General features: G+C 45.8%; 1 long non-coding RNA gene across 1 annotated transcript in view; it reads right to left on the bottom strand.

Moving 5' to 3' along the window:
- Positions 1–24,314, bottom strand: part of LOC138560844 (uncharacterized) — a 160,905-nt gene that overhangs the window by 124,000 nt on the left and 12,591 nt on the right. The window contains exon 2 of the long non-coding RNA XR_011299306.1: positions 16,306–16,439. This is a non-coding gene — a long non-coding RNA (uncharacterized lncRNA). The remainder of the gene's footprint in view (positions 1–16,305; positions 16,440–24,314) is intronic.

Raw genomic sequence — 24,314 nt, 5'->3', positions numbered from 1 at the left:
CCAGATACTTGTATTAATGCAATGTGGAGTGTTGAATGGCTGGGCACTTGTTCCAATACACATTACTTGTTGTGGGTGTCTGTAGAGAAGTGAATGGCCTGAATGCACTGTGCGCCTGATTGACTGCCAGACTGCCTGAATGCCCTTCCGAGTGATTGGTTGCCTGAGTGTGACACAGCAGAATGAAGGAGAGACCAACTAGTATATCTGGGGGCCTCTCACTGCTAGAAAGCGTTCAGAAGCTTAAGTAGAAACCAACATTGAAAATGATGCTTATTCTTGAAGCACTGCTGGAAGAGAAGAATTGCTGGTGCTCTACTCATCGATCTGAAAGCTGTCGGGTCTCCAAGAACTGATCCAAGAGAGGACCTGGTAAGGAGACCTCTTCCCGAGCAACGAGGGACCATCGTGTACTGCTAACCTTCGCCGAACGTCCTGAAGCCAGCCTACAAAATACTGTCAACCGGAGACCGGGACCGCCGACGCGAACGAACAAAAGCACCGGACATTCCATTCACCGTCGTCGACCGCGGTTCGCAGTTTGCTATAACCGCTGGAGGCCCGTCGAAGCCGTGTTGCCCAGAATCGCCGACGGCCGGAGCCGCAATGCTCCACCCAATTAAGACATTTGAATCCAAGGAATCTCTCGCCCGCCCTGTCGACTGCTTTATCCCGGAGAAAGTCGAGGCCGTCGACGAGAAACCACCAGTGGGTTTCCCACCACCGGACGACTCGACACCCTTGCTGGTCCAAAATTCTTCATAGACTCTTTGCGCTCCCGAACTATCGACGATGAGGTGCCATGCATGCCTCTTCCTCGCAGGACGTCCATGACCGATCATTGACGAGCACCGCCAGGACCGAAGCTGCCGCCTCACCGTCATTGTTCACCATTTTCTTCGTGGGATCTTGATGATCCGTGGCTCCTGCCTTATAGGAAGCCGCTCAAGAAGGATCCACCGACGACCCGACGTCAAACTCTGCAATTCCAGGTACATTGAGGTTGTAGAACTATTTAGAAGGAAATAAGACTCGTATTGAACAATATATGGACTTGGCTTGTGTTATATCTTTATTTACAGGTTGCCCAGGTGTGGGGGTAGGGGATCCTCACAAAGAACTGTGTCTAGCTGTAGGGGCCAGTATTCTGACCATTGTTCTAACCAACTGCTTTCCTCCCATGTCTATTGTTGGTTCCCTTTATTGATTTGTGTGACATTTGTCCACAGTACAGTTGTTTGTTTGTTTATTTGGTAATGCGCTCCCAACCCGTGGGTAGCTGGGCGCAGATGCACTTTAATGAAATCGGATAGTAATTGTGGTACCACGTAGAACTGTGCATATATTGGCCATTGTAGATTAACTAAGCACATAGTGCGTTATTGTGTATATAACCTTAAACATATACACAAAGACTGTTTTCACTAATACAACACGTGGACATTACTTTGTTGCGGCTTAGGGACTACACTGTACTTAAGAACCAGCCTGCATCACCTCCTGAGAAGCTAGGCCTTGATTGCTCGTCCACGTTTTACCAAACGTCGCCGTTTAAACGTGAAGGTGTCTCCCTAGCTAGTCCCCGGGGATCTGTCATCCAGGTGCCCCGGACACGGCCATCGCTAGTGGATCCAGTACCTGGGGGTGGACCAGTGAGGGAGGATCACCTGGATGTGGGGTCCTTGGAGAGTGGAAGTGGGACACAGACGGGTGAGATGCGGTATCCCCCTTCTTTCAACACCTTTTCCCCATCCTACCATGTAGGATATTCCGAAACACTGCCTTCTCCCCCTTTTCCTACAATGACACTTCGCACACGACAAACAGAATAACACCTGAGCAGTTAACCTAACATGCCCCAATACAAGGCAATTGACCAGAATCACACACCCAAAGGCCCTTTCCCTTCCCCAAAAGGGATAAAAGGTGGAGCACAAAAGCATGCGACGAGCAGACGAGCCAGCTATTCAGGCACGGCAGTTCAAGAGGAGGAAAAAGTTGGTAAATATCAAGAGGCTGACAAGGAGAGACACAGCCTTTCCATTTCCGACTCAGACGCGCAAAACCTCAAGCAGAATGGATCATAAGACCACGGACAACAGCTCAAGTGTGTTGCAGCAGATGTCAACAGTACACAGAGTGCTTACGCTGATAAGCAGGGCAGAGTGAGGCGCCATCTGCAGACTCCAGATATTCTTAAAAGCCAAGTGGTTCATCACAACCGGTGACTCAAGAGGAGAACCAATAAGAAACGAGAACGGTGTTGAATGAAAGCCGCAAAGTAGCAACTTAAGGGAAGTTCAAAGAACTGTTAAAATAAAGGGGAGACCAGCTGCAGAGGGATCCGGCGCCACATGGGTGCTTACATGAGAGACTCTGGTTACTCCCGTGTTTTTTGAAACTGCTAATGCCAGAAGGCCTCGGGAAGACTGCAAAAGAACAATCAAAGTGGTCATACAGGGGGTCTTGTAAAATCCTCTGTAGTCAAAAGTCTTTGACTGACAGATGATTGTGAAGCGAAGGGAAATTAATCCTGCTTGGTAAAGTTGGCAATAGTGAACCCGGCAGAGGGAGGCTGACGTCTGAAAGGGATCCGAGCCCGAACAAGAGAGATCCAAGGGTGAGCCATTATCACCCTAACTACCGTATAAAAGGAACTTTTTGCTTTGTTATTTTCCGACCCTCGAAGGCAAGAGACTTTTTGTAGGAAAAGAGACTTGGCCATCAAGGTTCTTGAAGGTTGAGCGGAACGGTCGTCTCGTGCTGGGAAAGCCCGAGATGTGTGCTATGCTCAGAGGTTCCGCCTTATCTCGTGCTCAAAATGTGGGGAAGGGAGACCCGGACTACTGCATCCGGACACATTATTTGGGAACACTTCTTTCTTTGTTATGAAGTCTATCCCACACTCTTTGTAATTAGCATAAGGACTGGAAATAGGTTTTTCTTAGTATAGGCCCTTTTATTTGACACAACGCCACTGGGACTGCCTTATTTTCATTTGCTGGTTGAAGCTTGCTCCCATCGTAGATTTAGGTTTAGATTAGGCGTTTATCTCACCCCCTTTGCAGTTTAATAAACACCCTTGAACTGTAATCACTTGTGTCGTCTTTACTGTTGCCACCATAAGTTCCTTGCAGGTGGGAGGGGGCATGAGAGAGGTGGCAAATGCAGCTACTTGCACTCGCTTCATCAGTCGAATGATGGCAAAGGAGACTGGCATTGTGGGCAGAGGCTTAGCCGGGGAGCCCAGGAGCTCCAGAGGAGAGCATGGTCAGACTAAGAGGTATAGTGAGGGTTGGAGAAAGGGATCTCAGTAGAGATGAGCGCATCCAAGGTGTGCATGGCTGAGTGAGTCGGACCAGAGGAAAGAATGGTGAGGGGAACGTCAGAGGTTGCAGAAGAGTAATGTGGCCGCATCAGGAGAATCAAGATGAATATTGAAGTCTCTGAGGAAGAGAAGCTTAGAGGTCAGGAGAGAAGAGGCGAGGTTGGCACACATCGAGAGGAAGAGGGAGACCAGCCCAGGGGTCCTGTAGATGGTGGCAAGTGTAGGAGAGACACAATGCTTGCATACAAGGCAATCAAAGGGAGAGAAGGATTGTGTGGGTCTAATGGAAGCAGGGACCCATTCAGGGAAAACAAGGGGCATTCCACCACCCGACCGGTTAGGCCTAGGCTTGGAGAGGATCTTGTAGCCCTTAAGAAGGAGAATGTCAAAAGCAGTGACAACATTGAACCACATCTCAGTGAGGGCGAGGACGTCAAGGCCAAAGTCTTCAAGGAGCTGACGGATGACAGAGGAATGTTTAACAGCAGATCAAGAGTTGATGGTAGCTAAGTGAAGCTGGTTGCTACCTTTAATTTAAAGGTCTTCTGAGTACGGGTACAGGGACGAGGTACACCTGTCGGTGGGGGCGAAGAGGCCAGCAGGGTGGCAGACGGAGGAGTGGCAGAAGAAGGGAAGAAGTTATTGAGAGATGGGTGGAGCCTGTCAAGAAGGAGGCGGTTGGGCTGATAGCCTTGGGCCATGATTGTGCATCATTCATGTGTACCGGATTGGCACTTAGATGAGAAGTGAGCCAAAAGCACTTCCCATCTGGTTCCTCCATTAATGATCGAAGAAGAGAAAGGGGAGAGGACTGAGACCATATGGGGAGTCCATAGGTCCAGTAAGAGAACGACAAAGAGGATGTCAGTAATAGTCTGCCTGGAGGAAACATGGACATAGGTGCCAGCAATGGGAAGGCCTGGGTTAGAGACCAGGAGACCTTTCTTAAACCTTTTCCTTCCAGGCTTTGTAAGAGAGGTAGGATAGGCAATAGAGTAGCAATTAAAATAGACAGAGGAGATGGAGAGCACCATGGGCAGGGGGCGGTGAGGGGGGTGTAGGGCATACCAAGAGGAGAGGGAGAGAGAGATAAATGCAAAATGCATGAAAGAACGCACCAGGCGGCTTAACAGCAACAAGTGAATCAGGTGCAGGGAATTTAAACAAAGGCAGCAGATTTAAAAAACATCCAGGTTTGGAATTCAGGAATGCAGGAAAGATGCCAATATTTAAAAAAGGGCAGCAGAATTAGAAACATCCAGATTTGGGTTACCAAAATACAGGAGAATGCCAACATTAAGTTAAATGTTGAAGATAGATTGGAGATGGCCCAGACCCAAAGAATGCTGCTGAGTAAAATGGACGTTGTAGCAGAACGAGGTATTTTCTTTATGAGACAGAAATTCTGGGAATGCGCGGATAAGAGTGGAAAGTTGCTAGCTAACAGATTAAATGGGATAGCAGAGAGGTCGCTTATTCAGAGCGTTGAGAATGAACAAGGTTGCATGTTAAAAAATACGGACATATGTAAATGCTTCAAGAGATTCGATGAGAAATTGTATACAGAAGTATTTCCGTTGGAGGATTTATTTGCAAATTTAGATATCCCTAAGCTAACATTAGAGGAAAAAGCATGTCTGGAAGCGGAAGTGGAGGCTAACAAGGTCCTGCTGGCAATTGAACAAGTTAGGGTAGGAAAATCCCCAGGAATGGATGGTCTGCCGCTGGAATTGTATCAGAGATTTAAGACGTTTAGCACCTATTTTGTGTAAATTAGCCAATCTTTTTATACAGGAAGGGGAAATATGCCAATCGATGAGTGGAGCAATGATCACTTTGATACCAAAAGAGGGAAGAGATTGTAAAAATTGAAGTACAGACCCATTTCATTACTGAATGTGAAAATCATTTGCTAACATTATGGCAAATAGATTAGAAACATGTATTGGAATATTGATTGATGAGTCACAGGTAGGATTTATGACCAACAGATTTGGTGTGTGTTGTTGGCTGGAACTCTGGGACATGCCTATCCTTCAATAGTGGATGCCTGTCCTCTTCTTCGGCCCAGTACTTGAGTGGAGTTTCATATAGGAAGTGTGCATTACTCCAGTCCCCTTCTTCATCTCAGTACTAGGTAGGATAAAGGCTGAGGAAGGGTAGGGTAGGCCAGGTCAGTGAGGGGTGAGGGGTGGGGGTGATACCATATCTTACCCTCAGGTACTCTATCCCCCAAGGACCCTCCACCCAGGTAATACTCCCTCGCTTGTCCACCGCCAGGGTCAGGATGCAAAAGTGATAGCCCTTCACTGGCCACCTGAATAGAAGATCCCTGGGAGTGTTTGTGAGAGTATGATATGAAAGTTTATTTATAACGCGCTTAATACCCAGAGATTTCTAAGCGCGGACCTGGGGATCAAACCTGTGTTGCTCTGTGTCGTCTTGCTTCCAAGGCGAACACGTTGCCACTGAGCTATCCTCCCAAGTACCTTCAGGTTTCTCACATACCCTTCCCCTATGCACGGGGGACAGTCATGCTTCACAGGGGAACAGGGAGAGGAAGTCCACATTCCCTTGCACTCGTCCTTCCCGTTTTCTACTGAGAGGCAGTATGGTTGGTAGTCCCAAAAACACCACATAACCCTAGGGTTCAATTCCCCTCTCTGGTGAATCCAGACTAATGGAGAGTGGTCTGTAATAAGTCTGAATCTTGATCCCAGTAAGTGGTATTTAAGATGTAATATCACCCATGTTATGGGTAGTGCTTCCAGTTCAATAACTGTATATATGTTTTGCCTGAAGAACAACTTCCTACTGATGTACGGGATGGGATGTTCTAGGCCATCAAGATTTTGAGATAAGATGGTACATAGACCTGACGCTAGACCCGACGGGTGTAAGGAACTCATGGTGTCAACAGTAAAGACAAACACAAGTGAATATGATTCAAGGGTGTTTATTTAAAGAATATGCAGGTTGGAAAAAAGCCAAATATAACCTAAATCGAAGACGGGCGCAAGCTTCGACCATCAAATGAAAAATAAGGCAGTCCTTTTGGCATCTGGTTAAAGTAAAAGGGCCTATACTAAAAAACCTATTGCCAGTCCTTACAACTAATATAGAAAGAGTGTGGGATACGGTGTACCATAAAGAAAAGAAGTGCTCACAAATAAGTCAGGATGTGCTAGCCAGGTTTCTCCCTTCCCCACATTTTGAGCACAAGACAAGGTGGCACTCAGCACAAACTCGACCTTTCCCAGCACGAGCTGACAGCTACCAGGTTCCCCGACAGTAAAGTCTCCTTGCACAAAAACTTAAGTTCCTAGTTACGGTGATAGTGGTTCACCCCTGGGTCCCACTCTTCCAGGCGCAGGCCCCTCAGCCTCCCTCTGTCAGTATGACTATGGCTCTTGTTCACAAGTTTTCTCCTGTACTTTCGGTTTATAGTGAGTATTTCAAATGACATTTTGTCTAATGCCATTATCTCGAATTATTTTTCCATATGTTTATTTTTTTATTTGAATTTTTTTAATGGGGGGCTCCCCCATTAACCCCTGTTTTTCTAACACTGTTTTACTTATAAAACCCCCAAAAAATGTATTAAATAAAAAAAGAATACATTCGGGAAAAAAAGAATCGACAAAATGTTTGAGATAATTGCATTTCGAAAAAATGCATTCGAAAAAATGACCGGATCCTGTTCTTTCACCCGTCTTTGGGTGATGACTTTTCACCAGAGTGGTTTCGAGTACGCACCCACGTGGTGCCGGACCCGTCTGCAGCTGGTTTTCCCTTAAAGTAAACAGTTCTTTGAACTTCCCTTCGTTTGCTACTTTGCAAGTTTCACTCACAGTTCGATTTCTTATCATCTCTCCCCTCAACTCAACGACTGTGATGAACTGTTTGGTTTCTCTGGTATCTGGAGTCAAGGACAGTACCATGGTAGCAAGTGTCTCTCTCGGGCATGCTCCATTGACATCTATTGTGACACACGTTAGCTATCGTCCGTGGTCTTACAGTTCCTTTCAGGGAGGTGCCGCGGGTCTGGATCAGAAAGGGCAATGTCGCATCTCTCCTTCTTGCCCCTTCGGTTCTGACCACCTTTCGCCTCCTCTTGAATTGCTGTGATGGGTTAGCCATCTCATCATGCAGTTTGCCTTGCTCAGTGTGCTCTCGTGCTCCACCTTTTATCACGGGGGTGGGCGAAGGGCCGTTGGGTGTGCATGGTTTTGGTCAATTGCCCGACTTTGGCCGACCCTCATATTAGGTCAATTGCTCTGGTGTTAGTCTGTTGTCTTTTGTGGTGTGTGCTTGTGTTGGAAAAGGGGGGTAGTGTTTCTGAATATCCTACGTGGTAGGATTAGGTAAAGGTGTTGCAAGAATGGGGGGATACCGCATCTCATCCGGTGTCCCACTCCCCAAGAACCCTCCCCACCCCCATCCAGGTGATCCTCCCTCACTGGTCCACCCCAAGGAACTGGATCCAATAGCGATGGGCATGTCCTGGCCACCTGGATGACAGATCCCCGGGGACTAGCCAGGGAGACACCTTCAGGTTTCTCACATACCCTTCCTCCATGCGATGAAGCCACATTTGTTCAAAGGGGAAAATGGGAAGAAAAGAAATCCACATTTCCCTGGTCTTTTCCCTTCCGGTGTTCCACTGTGAAACAATAGGGTTGTAGGTCTAGAAACCATTGCATGACCCGAGGGTTGGACTCTTTGCGTTGGCTAATCCAAACTAGGGGTGAGTGGTCTGTAACGAGTGTGAACTTTTGTCCCTATAAGTAGTACCTAAGATGGATAATGGCCCACTTGATGGCTAGGGCCTCTAGTTCCACCACAGAGTCATCTTCTTCATGTGGGAACAATTTATGACTGGTATATAGTATGGGATGTTCAATTCCATCGCAAATTTGGGTCAGGACGGCTCCTAACCCTGTAAGGGAGGCGTCCATCTGTAACACAAACTCCTTTGAGAAGTTGACTACCTTCAGGAGTGGGTCCTGGCATAGAGTCTGCTTTAGGAGGTTATAGCATACTTCATCGTCGCCGTTCCAATAAAGTTTCTGGGGTACAGCATTTTAAAATTTGTGAGCTGGGCCATTTTATCTAAAAAGATGGGGATAAACGTATGGTAATATTCTATCAACCCAAGGAAAGCTCCAAGGTGTCTTTTGGTCTTGGGAGTTGGTGTATCTAAGACGGCGTTTACCTTTTCATATTGGGGCTGTACATTCCCATTCCCTATGAAGAAGCAAAGATAATTCACGGTTGATTGGGCCAATCTGCATTTAGCTGGATTAGCAGTTAACCAGCATTTCTGAGGACTTTCACGATGGTATAACGATGAAGAGATGGTCCTTCCAGGTCTTACTATAAATGACGATATCATCAATGTAAGTTCCACAGAAATGAGAATAGGGCTGTAGGATTTTATCCATGAGGCGCTGGAACATAGCTGGCTCACAGTGTAGGCAGAAAGGGAGGATTTTAAACTGAAATAATCCTAGGGGCGTTGATAACGCAGTTTTTTTTCCCTTATCTGGCCCATTTACGGGAACTTGCTAGTACCCCTTGGTCAAATCTAGGGTGGATAGAAAGGAGGCTGTTCGAGGGTATCAATTAGGTAATCAATGTGTGGCCTGGGATAGGCATCAAAGTCCAATATGGCATTAACTTGACGGCCGTATGTGCAGAATCTCCAGGAACGGTCATGTTTATTGACCAGCATGATAGAGGACCATGGACGAGGAGGGCTCAATAACAACATTGGCTCAACATTTTGTTGAATTCCTCGATCACCATCTGTTTAAGGGCTTCTGGTAGACGATGGGGTTTTAAGTGAACCACTTTATCGTTAGGTGTTCGAACATAATGGAATGTACCTTTACGCTTCCTGGTTTTTCTGAGAATACATTGGAAATGAGACCACTACATCTTTGAGATCTTCTTGTTGTTGGATAGCTAACGTAGAAGGAATGAAGTCAAAGTTATCTATGTCTTCAGTAAACAGGCAGGCTGGTACTTTGGCATGGGTGGCATTCTCTTTCCACTCACTCAAGAGGTTGATGTGATATAAGGGAACTTTCTGTTTTCTGTCTGGTATGGCTATTTAATCCTTGAAGAAATAAGACATCTTCTCTAAATTAGGCCCACAGGCAAATAAGGGACATTCACCCCAAACTAAAATATCACTTCTTAAAAAAAAATAAAAAAAACCTTGACTAAGCACTCTGAGCAACACAAAACAGCAAAACCACCCTGTAAAAGAGGACAGATTAAAAGTGCAGGTAGTCACAAACTGGCATTTAAACACATCATTATACAAATACAAGTGGTCTGCTGATGCAAGCTAAAGCTCCGGATAAAGGTCCTCCTGAACAAGCGGAACATGGGAGGTCCTTCAACCCAAACATCAGACGCAGATAGAGCATACCAATGCTGAAGACGACATGACTAATCTTTCGACATATACCATTACGGAAAGTGAGAATAGCACACTGGAAGTAGACACCTGTGAAACGACACTCATTTCCCGCAAGGTTGAGCAAATCGAAGTTGCAGGAGAGGAAGCGACCCTAGTGGATGAGGAAGAGCTATCACCATTCCACAGGGTTGCTCCCAGGAGGGGCACTCCTAATAGGAAAATCATTGAGCTTGCTCTCTCGTTGGGAACACAAGGTAAAAAAAGGAGGCACCTCTCATTGGTCACGTAAGAAGATGCAGATGAACCACCTTCCCTCTTTATTCGGTTAAAGTGCCCTAGGTTAACTGAAACATCGTCCCGGTGATTTCAAACAGATCAAAAAAGAAATAGCCTAAGAAAGGTATTCATGGAAATCGGGAGACTTGGCTGGCCTAAAAGGAGCCCAGGACAGACGATCGAAGGCAAATACTTAAAGATCATACTGTCCAATGGCTGATCCTCCAAAGAATCATGCCATTTAAGGATGATCTGATTCTAAACAGAGCAAATACACTACACTTCCTGCATTGTGTACATCCGTTCAAATGTCTAAAATTGTCAGACCTTTACTTGATAGAGTTCCCAGAGGAGGAATTACTTGATAAAGTCATTCTGTATGTCTCAACTCCACAGAAGAAAAATCTCTTAACGCGAGACGGGAAAAAACAAATGCCTCTAGGCTTTGCCCTATCAAATTATGATAGTGGGGACAAGTTGCCTGATTCCAAGATAGAGAATCAGCAAGATCAAAGATGTAAAAGAGCGGACAACAGCAGAAGGGCTAACCCGATGTCGGTGGCCCAGAAACACCAAGTCGAGGAGATCACTGGGACCAAATCTATAAGGCCCAGAAAGGAAACCTGAAAATTACAGTCGAAAACACTCGGCCACGGACGCATGTACATCATGGTGATAACAACTCAAGGAGTGGCTCTGAAGAACCCTCTTGGGCAGGGTTGGCAGAGGTGTTGGCTGAAAATCAGCGATCAGCATAGCCGTTACCAAGCTATGCTGATGGCTCCTGGGAAGAACCGCCCAATGGTATCTCACTAGTCTCCTAGAACACGAGGCTTCACCCATCCATGACAATGTGTGTCATCAGGAGACATGGCTCAGTGATAAACCACTCATACAGGACTTTACAGTTTACATAAATCCGGCCATCAAGCGATCTACTGGCTGTCCCATGGTGGGCCTTCTTACAGCATTGAAAAATACATCTGCGATTAGAGTGATTATGGACAAGTGTTCATCCCCTCTGATTCAGGCACTTCTCATAACAGGTGCAACAGAGTAAAGACCTGTGCGACCACTTCTATCTCTACTGGAACATCGCTTCTCCAGTCGCAGAGATATTAGCTGTCTTGTCTCTAATTGAAGAGGCAGCGGGGACCTGGGCGACCTTGGATATTCTAATCTGTGGCGATTTAAATATTCACTTATATCATACTGTTCCGATGCCTCTACTACATAGGAAATGAGGGTCCTATCCTGGAGGGCTGACTTGGACAGGAATGTCTATATGGCCAAACCTCTCCCCAGGCAGCCATTATTCCTAGTGCCGTTACAGAGGGTGCATGGAGAAAACATTGTAGTAACCTTTTGAGATCAGTGAAACAGAACATCTGACCAGGGTAACTTGAAAGGAGGTTGGTAATTTCCAACTGATAGAGAGACCCTAGAGATACTAATAAAAGTAGTAGTAATTACAGGGCGGCAGTGCCCGATGGAATATCTACATCATATTGAAGATGCACATAAATGGGCTCAAATGTTGCACACTCTTTTCCTTGAGATTAAAAGAACAGGGTCTATTCTGATATCTTGGTTTGGTGATCCTCGATTGTAGTTCCTTTCTTCAAGAAGAGTGATAGGTCTGTAGTTTGCCGGGTCTGACCCATCGCCCTCTTGGACGTCTCAGGCAAGTTATTCAGAGCTTTACTGCTGAAAGCCATCACATCTTGGAGTACGAATACAAGCTGAAATGACAAGTGGCAGGCGGGCTTCGTCAAGGGGATAGGGACTACCCTTAACCTCTTCTTGATTAATCGCTTTAAGTCAACAATAAAATAGAAAGCAACGGGCAAGATATAGCTTGTGCAAATAGATCTGACCCAGGCGTTCGACACCATTGAACAACATCTCTGGCAGAAATTAAAACCATAGAACTGCCCTAGTGACATTACGGAAGCTTTGATAGCGCTCCATTCTAATACCATTCTGCGGGTCAGTCTCGACAGAAAAGTTTCCCCGTCTGCGCCTATTAACAAAGTCAACGGGCCTGAAGCAGGGGTGTCCTTTAGCGCCTACAACATTTAATCTGTTAATCTCAGGTATGGACAATGTTTTCAATGCCATCAGATGTTGTCCACAGCGATAAGCAGGTGTACCAGTAATCAACTGCTATACGCAGATGACGTTATTCTGCTAGATCAAATCAGGGTTGGTCTACAAAGACAACTGAATGCCCTAGAGCTTTATGTAGAGGATAACGGATTGAAAATTAATGTGTCCAAATCGAGAATACCAACGTTGGGAGGAAAAACAAATATTCGCAAAGTGCTACTTGGTTCCTGAAAGGAGAAAAACGAATTGCTGTCTCCTCTATTCCATACCTGGGAATGATCATTAACAGTGCAGCTGATGCTCAAAGGGAGGTCACGCTCCGAAGTAAGACCCAAAACCTGGCTTCACAGGCTTGTCTACTATCAGCCAAATACTGCAAGTTCTCACTGAAGCCAATCATTGAATTTTATCGTCTTAAGGTCGCTCCCATTCTCACATACGGAGCAGAGACCTCATTTACATTATCGGCTTTGGCCTGGCACAAACCTGAGGGTATCCTTTGGAGAAGGGTCCTCCAACTTCCGCAGAGCATACCCATTCAAATAATTTGATGGGAACTGGGTCTCACATTTCTATATGCCATCACAGTATGGAAATCCTGGGCCTTTTATAGGAAATGCCTACTGGGCGAACCAGAAGGGGGTGTGAATACTGCATTCCAGTCGACCTTGGAACCAGTGCTTCACGAATGGAAGCAGATCTGTGTTGCAATATGCCATCATCTGGGTTCTTCTGAGGTTTTTTTTAAAATCTTCACCAGGAAAGGTGAAATGCAGGCTATGCGACCAAGATTGGATTGACACCTGTGAAAAAAAGACCAAAAAGAATCTCTATGGTTGTAAACTTGGAGTGTAGAGCAAGAGGAACACTCCCCCAATATCTCAAAAGATTCCCAAGCTGCCCACTAAGAAATCAATTTATGAGATTTCGTATGAACCTTCTGCTAACAAGATAAGGCTACAAAGTAAGGGTTAAAACCAAACCCAGGAGAAACTTTGAATGCAGACTCTGCAACGCGTCTCGAGAAACCCTTTTCCATCTAACATTAATATATCCGTCACTGTGTGAACAAAGAAGTAGGTGGTTGGAAAGGTTCCTGACACCATTTACAACTCTGTCAGTAGAGGACTCAGTTCACATAAACTGTGGCTCATTTGATTAAGACTAGGGGGCTCTTCCCCCTGATAAGAAATGTCACAAATGTTTTGTTTTTCTTGTACTTTATTTATATTCAACTTTTATTAATTCTATGAAATCGTATGTGTATATAGTTTAAGATTTGACTTGTGTAAACCATGACTAATAAAAAAAAGAAATGTAAAAAAAAAAAAAAAGAGAGGGAAAAGGAAAAGTCAGAACATACTTTGTAAGTGATGAAATAGTAGATTCTCCCAGAGGGATGTATGCGGTGTTTCATCCCAGCAATAATAGTGTCCAACAATTAACCTCTAAGGGAACAAGCACTGCCAAAGCCATTGGGATTAGACAGGGGCCTTTAGGGAGCCAGGACAGCCAAAGTCAATGGGCCAGTACAAAGTTCTGATGCTTGCTTCTTAGAAACGTTTTTAAGAAATAGTCAGTAGCTCAATAGAAAATCACAGGAGCTCAAGAGGAGCCATCTTGAAGAAATACCCACCTGCAAGAAGGCACAAGGAGGGATGCAGAGCACCCAGGGCACATTTAGGACAGGGTCTCCACCAGCAGGAAGGCACAGAGATCCAGGGAACATCTAGGACAGGCTCTCCACCTGCAGGAAGGCACAGGGAGGGATGCAGAGCACCCAGGGCAGATCTAGGACAGGCTCTCCACCAGCAAGAAGGGCAAAGAGATGCAGAGCACCCAGGGCACATATAGGACAGGGTCTCCACCAGCAAGAAGGCACAGGGTGCAGAGCACCCAGAGAACATCCAGGACAGGGTCTCCACCGGCAGGAAGGCACAGGGATGCAGAGCACCCAGGGCACATCTAGGACAGTGTCGCCACCAGCAGGAAGGCACTGGGATGCAGAGCACCAGGGCACATCTAGGACAGGGACTCCACCAGCAGGAAGGCACAGGGATGCAGAGCACCCAGGGCACATCTAGGACAGGCTCTCCACCAGCATGAAGGCACGGAGATGCAGAGCACCCAGGGCAGATCTAGGACAGGCTCTCCGCCAGCAGGAAGGCACAGAGATGCAGAGCACCCTGGGCACATCTAGGACAGTGTCACCACCAGCAGGAAGGCACAGGAATGCAGAGCACATCTAGGACAGGGTCTCCACCAACAGGAAGGCACATGGAGGGATGCAGAGCACCCAGGGCATATCTAGGACAGGGTCTCCACCAGCAGGAAGGCACAGTGATGCAGAGCATCAGGGCACATCTAGGGCTGGGTCTCCACCAGCAGGAACGCACAGGGATGCAGAGCACATCTAGGACAAAGTCTCCACCAGCAGGAAGGTACAGAGATGCAGAGCATCAGGGCACATTGAGGACAGGGTCTCCACCAACAGGAAGGCACATGGAGGGATGCAGAGCACCCAGGGCATATCTAGGACAGGGTCTCCACCAGCAGGAAGGCACAGTGATGCAGAGCATCAGGGCACATCTAGGGCTGGGTCTCCACCAGCAGGAACGCACAGGGATGCAGAGCACATCTAGGACAGGGTCTCCACCAGCAGGCATACACAGGGATTCAGAGCACTCTTCTTTAGTAAGATAGGTCTCCATAACCAGCCATCACTTCCCCTGTAAATTGGTCCTGTACTTTTTGCTGTAACAATCGTTCACATTTAAGATTCCACCTATAGGCCCTGTAAGCGTTTGTTCCGACCAATACTGTGACATGGAAATAAATCAGTGTTTCAAACGTCCTAATAAACAGTCAAGACGGGATTGCTGAGCCTTCATAAGTGGTGTCAGTAGTGGGATTACTGAACTGTAACAGAATGACTAACCAACAACAAGAAAACAGTCTACGTAAGGTAGCCAGAACTTCCCCAGAAGTGAAACTGCCGTTTCCAGCCACCCCAAAGCTCTGCTGGTCCAGATTTATACAATATATAGAAAAGTGGTTAATTCCAAACGGGAATATAGCATGTATGGGGACCAGATAACCCTATGGGAGTAATCTCCAGAATCCATGCTTGCACTTCTACATTCCATAGATATGAAGGATAGTTTCATAAATTACTGTAGAGAGGTCTAAATGATATTGGCTAACATTGGGTAGGAGAAACACTCAATCCAAGAAGAGGATGCCACTTCCCAACCTATTAGGAAGGATATCACCTCCCCAGAAATACAAGAAGTACATTCAATGGAGACCACAATGCACGCTAGAGGGGGGTGTTTGGTTTTACTGCAGCCCTGAAGAGGGCATAGACCCTCCGACATCAGGAAATGATACTCATATCTTTGAAACTTCATCTCCCAGGTTTTCTAGTGCATATCAAAACAACCCTGCCCTTCATGATGCCTTGATGTGCATCTTAGCCATGCATGAGATTGAGCATTTTCTCTGAAGGCGTGTAGTCATTTTGAACATTGGCATTTAAGGAGTAGAAAGAATATGTATTAATGCATTGAACATAAATCATCAAGTATGAAAAGATTTGATAATTTACTGTGGAAGTCTGGCTTCCAGCCAGGCTAATCAGTAGTTTTGCAACAACCAGGTAGCCTATGGCTACTGTAGCTTCTGGGCTGCAGCCCAATGGTCTGGGATGTGTGCCAATATTTCTGTTTGTTTTGGTTAATAGTAGCCAATGTTCTGATAACAATAACCAAGTACTGAAAGACTACAATTGACTACCAGGCTTCTGGGCTACGCTGGATATGTGGGAGATTGTTCAGTAATATCAGGATTGAGCAGCAAAAGAGGGGCAGGTTCTCCATAACACTGACCCCAGCCCATATATAATACCAGGAAGGGGAGGCACAGTACACTCCTTATTCACAAAGGAAGCCCTATTGTGTATATATTAAGCCATACCACACTTGGAGGCAAAGGGGCTCTGTGTGCATGGTTTGTCTTGGACTTCTGCGGTCTGTGCACAGATATCAAACTATCTTTCCCAGAATGCCCAGCCGCCCATCATCTTGGGAAACAAAGCCTATAAAAGGCCACGCCATGATGCAATCCGTGCTCAGCGTTTCCAGTTCAAGTGAGTAACGCTTACCTGTTAGCAACCCGGACAGGTGGCGCGTTTTCTTCCTACGTCGTTGCCTCCTTGTTTCTTCCTGGAAGTTTTTCATTTGTTGGGCTCCCGTCTGGCTTCAGGATGAACCCCTGCCCTCTGCACAGTTTCCGAACCTGAAAGAAGAAAAGAAGCAGGTAAGTGTTACGGCATGGCATGGCCATGCAAGCTGAATCCATTGTAATATCTGAAAGACCTGTTGCGTGCTGGAGTCTGTTGGACACTTGCGCACTACCTTCTTATCTGTTAAACTACGCTAGAGACCTGTTGAGTGCCTGAAGTGCAGTGGACCTTTGGGCTAAATTGTATCTGTTCAACAACACTCGATGTGAAGTAACACTGAGGTTATGAAAGGGTGATGATTTAGCGAAGCTATTGAAGAGTGGCACCATTATTGCGGCGGGCCTGCCTGTACGCAACCAGTGAACTCGTCATCATTAACCTATCAAACCACGCTGCAAGCCCCTTGCAAAAACACCAGGTAAAGATCAGTGATGGGGGGGGGAAGAAACAAGGGGAAGACAATGGTTAGAGCCTAGTTTACATGCTCATTGCTTTTACCTCTTTCTCCCCTCTATGAAAGCAGTGCAATTCACAGCTAGGGATTACAGACTATATTACTGTTTGATTCCACCACAAGAAGGTACAGCACACAGAACCCTTCCCTTTGGGGGGGGGGGTTGGGGGGGGGGGCTGTTTCATTCCAGTGCCGCCATCCAGTCCCACTTCGGAGTCTGGGTGCTATCATCACTTGCACCTATGTGTTCCCTTGGGAAATTAGTGCTGACCCCACAGGACTTCAGGTAAGGAATTACAACTGATAGGAATGGAGAAAAAACATGCTTCAAGCTATTAGACAGATAAAAGCGTCAGGTTTTTATAGATTCAAAAAAGTTTCAGGCTTCTGGTAAACAAACGTGCTAACGCTATAAAACGGCCAGCTGCTTGGAAGGGGCAGGAAGTACATTTTGCGAATCTGGACGTTTTGCCATCTGATTGGAGAGCAGAGCTGAAGGACGAGCAGTAAGCTGGAACTACACCTTCCCCTTTTTGTTTTGGTAAAGAGACTTGGCCGCAGAAGGGCCAGATACCTATGTGTTGAACTGCCTCCTCGTGGCAGAGAAGCCAGAGTGTGTGCAAAGCTCGAATGTGCCACTTTGCCCGGAGCTGAAAATGTGGGGAAGGGAAGCCAACTGCTCAACTATCCTTACATATCATTTCTTGAACACTTCATTTTTGCCAAAATTGATATCCCACACCATTTCTTATTAGAGCAATGATTGGCAATATGTTTATTACTATAAGCCCTTTTATTTTGACAGAGACTCCACTAGGACTGCGTTATTATTATTTGATGGTCGTAGCTTGCTCCCGTCCCATTTTAGGCAAGGCATGGTATCACAAGTAGACACTGACAAGAGTTGCAAGTTTCAAAACCTTTATTGTATTGTATTGTTTCTTTACAGTATTATTTATATATACAGTGAACAGATACATTGCCATTGTCAGTAAGGTCTTGCCTCGTGGTCAAAGGAGCGCATTAAAGGCTTTTGCATCCTTCTTGAAGGTTGGACAGGATGGTGTAGATCAAAGGAAGACTGGCATTATTGTTAAATTCAAGGGGGTTGGAAAAACTCCTGTCTAGCCATATAACTAAAACAGGAGTAATCTCAACCACCAAATAATAAAGAAACCGTCCTATTCAGTCTTAGTCAAACAATAAAAGCCTAAACTAACATAACCTAATGCCTGCCCTCACTCTAATACACCCTAATGTGACATAGGGATATGTATCAACAAAAGGAAAAATCAGTGGTAAAACGAAATGTCAGAATGGCAATATAAATCAGTATAAATTCTCGTCCCCACGTTGTATAGCACAGGGTTAGATGGAACACTTAATGGATGAACACACTTTGGCTTGCAAATACAGTTATGCGGCTGGCTATGCCAGCCAGAGCCTTTTTGGCAGTTCAAGTCTGAGTCACAAGTTCACAGGTTTAACTGGCTGCTACCTGCATATCTCTCACTGAAGCACTGGCACCGTTAGCAACAGTGCTGGTTCTTCAGTGTCCCCATTGCCATGGAGTCCTACAGGACTCCATGGGAATGGGGATTTACCGTTTCACCACCACTTGTGATATCCCGGTGGCACCGGGATATCAGGCAGCGGAATCAGTGTTATGGGTTGGCGGCAACACCAGCGGGTTACTGCCAACCTCGTAATGAGGCCCATGCTCTTGGGGCACAGCTGGTCTGAAAGGAAATTCAGAAGCACTCTCCATGGCTGGCTTTGAATGCCTGCCACCCAACTCAACAATGCTGTTGCTCCATACATAAACAAATCTGGGTGCACGGATACTCCCCTAATAGCGCCATCACTGAACAATCCTCTTGGTCTCGCCAAAACCCTGGCATAACAGATTCCTGGTGTTGAACACACTACTCCTCCTTCTGCGGATGAAATGGTCATATTCAGTTTGCTTAACAAATCGTTCTTCAAAGTGAGTGTCATAATCAAGTGTATGTCTGGTGTACCAGGATATGCATTTCTTAAAACTGCCCACACTATCCCGACAATGACTGAAGTGTGTTCCATTAGGATTGTCATCACCAATCCGTATCCATGGATATCCTGCTTTTTTCCAAACATCTGATCTGTCCCCTAACACTGCGGCAAACCCACTTTTCACATCTCCCACTGCCAACGTAATGCTTGGTGTTTGCTTCTGAAACAGATATATCCACTTGCCTGCCCCTGCGGCGAGCAAGGGTAGCACCTTAATCAAATTGTCTCTATCCATATGTGGCCAGGGCCTTTATTTAACAACGGAAAATGTGTTATACCTGCTTCGCTGGTAACTTCTTCCCCCATCGATTCCCTTTTACCACTGCCATACAACCTGGTCGCACTCTTAATCGTGGGGCAACAAACTCTCTATTCTTAGTGTCACTCGGGGTGGGGCCCCTTTTCTCCCTTCTCCTCATCTGTCCCCCAATCGTCCTCCTCTGCTACTCTGGCTTCAACATCTGATCAGATAGATTCATAATCTACACTGTCTGCTGGTGGTCACCCTCTCCTGCATCCTTCATCATTATGACCATCATCCCTCATTTCAACATATATCCAATTGCAGTACTGTCAATTCTACACACATACTCGGGTTGGTATACCCTGCAGCTGCTTGCATGGATTAACACCCATGTGGGGGTGGCGGGGCTGTGGATGTTGCAGTCATTGTGTGGTGTTCGCAGGATACGGTTTGGCGCATTAGGTGTGGGAGTGACACAGCGCTTGTACTATTTCTCCCCTCTGTTTGTTCCTTCTTTGGACCAGGGCTTGTACATTTCCCCCTCTCGTATCATTAACCCACTTGTTGTGATACTTCATGTTTTTTTCCCGGTGCAACAGAAGTGCTGTACACATATATATTCGAGGGGCGTCAGGGAACTCAAGTTGTACCCAAGCCTAACCTTATAGCACTATTTCACCTCTTAAGCACCGATCCAGCAGTATCAATCACCCTTTTCCTCCCACTATTATCCACCATTCTCATTACCACTCCCTTCCTTCATCACCACAAAATAATACCCCACAAACAAATCTCCCCACAACTAATAACACCTTAAACCACAAGTCAATAAAAACTCATATATACACAATGCTTTAGAGCCTTCCTCAATCTCCACTTCGAGCTGAGAAATGTACCTCCTTACGCCCCCTTTGCCGGGGCGAAGTGATCAAAGGTCTGCAATATAATGGACCTACACAACAAAAAAAAAAAAAATCACACTTCTTGACAAATGGTATATATACCCTTCCTTTTTCCCCTTGCCTTGGGAAAAGGGAATTTACCTCATCACACTCCCTTGTGCTGAATGGAGGGATCCCAAGTCCTCCATATATTGGACTTCACCTCTTATTTTATTCGGCAGTGCTGCCTTTTCCCCACAATCAGAGAAGTTCCCGTTTACTCTCTTCATCCTTTGCCTCATAATACATACTGTGACGTCACCTTATAAAAACCACAATATATTACCACATGGTTTTACACGCTCCATCCATTCACCACATATTACTCCACACATCCCCACTCTCCCCTTATTGTTTTATCCGGCAAAAGGTGCACTTACATCTATGCGTTCTCCCAAGTTCCTCCAATACGGGGTCCCGCCAACGAGCTGCACGCTCTGGGAGCAGCACCAGGATCCAAAGTGCAGACAGGGCTTCTGGCAACAGCACCTGTGAACCTCTCTTCAAGTCATGCACTGCTCGCTGTAGATGGGTGCCGCACCGCAGTTACGCGGCTAGGACACAACAACCTCACAGATTCTGGGATCACCTAATTGAAAGGTCCAACACCATAGAATAAAAACCATCCAAATGATAAAAATAATCACTGCACCTCTTTGCAAGGGAAAACAAGGATAATTATATGCAAAAAGGGTCTCAGGTAGTTCTGTAGAACCAAACTGACATGGAGCTTGTCTTATCTCAGGATGTTACACCTTATATAGTGGAAAGAATGCAAATTAACAATACTATGCTTATAATTAATACAACATAATCCCACCACCCTCATTGGTTACCACCTATAGAACATGCTAATCCCACCTACAGTCCATTGACCGATTGGCCACATCTACGATAACCCAGTCCTCTAGACATGTGGTCCCCTACATTGCCACTGCCGAAACCCAAAATGTGTGATGGGTGGGTTCTCATCAATAAACTTGTAAATCTGGGACCATCACATGATATTCACCCTCCTGTTCCAGGCGTGATTAAAGAAACCCTGCTTTTGATAAGACAATAGGCTTCCACATTAACCGAGACGCAATGGCACACACAAGCTGCACCCCCGACCTTGTACTAAATGTAATAGCATCACCTCTGCTCCTCCTGTGCAGAATCACAACACTTTACTAACACGGATCCCCCCCCTTATCTCCTCCCAATCCCAAGTGCCCAGGGATGACGTGGCCAGGGCACTGCTCGAGTCTGAATTTCGAGGATTGCATCCCTTCCTGCTCTTTTACCAACTAACATTCCGTTCCCATCAAGTCCAGGCAACGCAGCTGGATCTGCGCACCATGGGTGCCTCTGACCTCGGCTTCTCTCCTGGGGAATGGAAAAGGGGATTCATTTTTGGAGCTGTACTAACCAAGTTGCAGAGCCACACCAAGATTTGTATTCTCGTTTGTTCATGTTCTAAGCCTTAACATACAAAATGGCATTACTCCTGTCACTTTTACCACACTGACCTCACTTCTACCACACTACCCTACTGACTCCATCTTCCACCTATGCCTGCTTCTTCCCCCATATCGAATATCAATACATGCTAATAATACAACTAAACACTGGCCTATAATGCTCCTCTATCTATAACCTCTGCAACCGCAACATTAATAAATGTGTGGCTCTTTCTGTGTTTCTATATGTGGGTACCTATAGGCTAGACAATGATGGCTGTATTGTCATTTGTAACCTTTAGCATATGCAGTGTTGTATGTGTGTTAGGCAAGATTTGTATGCAGTTCCCTCTGGGACCACTACACACAATTCAGTTTACAGGTGTAAGCAAAAACCAACCCTTAGTATAAGTCGCTACCACACACTTTTGGTAACGAGCTGAGTAGCCAGGCTTATTTTAAGAGGGAATATGAGCAGTAAATTATGTTACACAGAGGTCCACAATTACCAGTACTCAGACTCTTACTCAAGGTTTCTTGGTAAAACACTTCTTAATTTATTTTACAGTCAGTTCCAAAACATTCACTAGAGAGGAACAATTAATATCACACTTCAGTACTGTACTCAATAAGGTTCTGAGGTATTTACACTACTTTGAAGTAGGTGCAAAATGGCATACAGGTTACTTAAATAGAGGAGTAGAAAGGCAAAGGTTATTTAGAATATGTACAGAAAAGATCACAAGAATACTTAGGCAGTGCAGATACTTTGAGTTCACCAGATGAGTCAATGCAATTCAATAGGATAGGCCAATTTCAATGGGCTAAAAGTCTTGGATATATAAAAACAGTTCTGGTTTTCATACGTTAAAGTCTCTGTAAAAGTTTGCCGTAGTAGTTTGCGAAAAAAGAATCATATGAGGGGTCAAAAGCTGATCAGGCCTAAAAGTTGCACAAACCTTTGTCGAGTGAGATCATTTATCTCAATCAGGTTTTCACAGTACCTTTTAAAGGAAGAAAAGCTGCAGCTGAAGATGATTGTTCCTGGCAGTTCCTGCAGATCTCGCTGTTCCTGAGCATCAGTCATGGGGACAAGAGGGAGGACGTCGGGGGACTCCTGCACTGCACAGGGACGGGTCCACAAGCTGGCAAAACTTTGATTCCAGGTAGCTGTTCCTTAAAGCCCACAAGCTGGTGTCCTTCACCCTGGTTAATCCTAAACGGCCTTGAGAACGGTATCCAGGTGGCTTACGAGTTGATTGGTCCTACCAACTCAAAGGAAGAAGTCGTCCTTGAAGGGGCTTCTCTGTAGAAAGGAATGTCAGTGATTCGGACCTGCAGCAAGACTTCACCAGGCAAACCAATGGTCCAGGAGTTGCAGCATTTGTCTTCCTTCAGCTCGTCCTCGGTTCTTTCATTCCAGTGGTCGACTCTGCCTTCCAAGCCTCGACACTCGCCTTTTATCCAGTTTCCTCCCATTCATTCCAGCCTAGCTGCCACTCACCCAACAGGGTGGCTGTGCTTGCCGGACTGTCAGCCAGCCAATCACGCCAGAGTGCATTTGGGTCTCCTAGGAGATTAAGTACAGGGAGTTTCGGCACCTCCCTCACTTCCTGCCCAACCCAGACACTCAGGCGCCAGAGGCGGTCTTCAGTACTGAAGCCCGCCAAAGGCGATGGAACAAAGGGACCAAACCTGGTTTGGCGTGCAGAGACAAACACTAGAAGGACCTTTCCAAAAAGAAATGGCAAAAAAAGAAGACCAGGACCCGTTCAAACAAAGCGGGCTCAGACGCCATCTTGAAAAACATGGCTCTGGTGGATTTTAGCTACCGGAGCTACAAATAGTTCACGGTCAGAAAAAATCATGGTAATACCAACAGCCATTCTCAGAGGAAAGAGTAGCATTTGACTGCTACATGAGTTTCTAGACTCGGGACACTAGGTACACCCTCCAGCACTCTGTTGTAGGACAAGGCATGCTGGGTCTAGGAATTTAAAAAGACTAGTAAAGCCAATTTAACTTTACATTCTCTGGGAAATAGTAGTTTTATCCCAGAGAAGGTATTTAAACCTTGGGAGAGCCGCCTGTAAGGCTTCCCTGTATCACAGCACTGAGGGTGCTGTGTGACACACATGAAAAGATGATGCCTAAAATGCCACAATCTAAGAACACACATCAAAATACATGAGAGAGTGGGAAAAGAAGGGTCACACTCTCTCCAGGTAAATAATTAAACCCCAAATATCCAACAAAGTTGCTGAGGGACTCTAAGGTGAAGGGAATTAGCACATTTCTGAGAATTCTCCCTAACACTCGTCCCCCAGACTAAGGGACAGGAGGATTTAATCCACTCCTGGATGAATCTCCTTACTCCAGTCGATCATACATTCTGGAGAGACCATCAGCATTTTGATGATTACACCCTGACCTGTGTTTAATGGTAAAATCAAACCCCTGTAGGCTGGTTGACCATCTTAACAATTTAGAATGTTCCCCTTTCATCTGCATTAACCATCTCAAGGGTTGGTGGTCTGTCTGAATCACAAAATTAGATCCATACAAGTATGGTCTAAACTTCTTCAGAAGTCCTTACAGGGCAAATGGCAAACATTCTCTTTCAATTGTTGCCCACCTTGTCTCAGGTTCCTTCAGTTTCCTACTGATAAAGCAGATTGGGTGTTCCCTACCTTTCTCATCCAGCTGACTCAGAACTGCACCTATACCAGTATTGGAAACATCTGTTTGCACAGGTTTTGGTTGTAGTCAGGAGCACTTAAGACTGGAGCTTGAAA

This window comes from Ambystoma mexicanum, unplaced genomic scaffold (genome assembly GCF_040938575.1).
Source record: "Ambystoma mexicanum isolate Mex_15411 unplaced genomic scaffold, UKY_AmexF1_1 Mex_scaf49, whole genome shotgun sequence".
Taxonomy (NCBI): Eukaryota; Metazoa; Chordata; class Amphibia; order Caudata; family Ambystomatidae; genus Ambystoma; species Ambystoma mexicanum.
The sequence above is the reverse complement of the archived record's forward strand: the minus strand, read 5'-3'. Positions and strand labels throughout refer to the sequence as shown.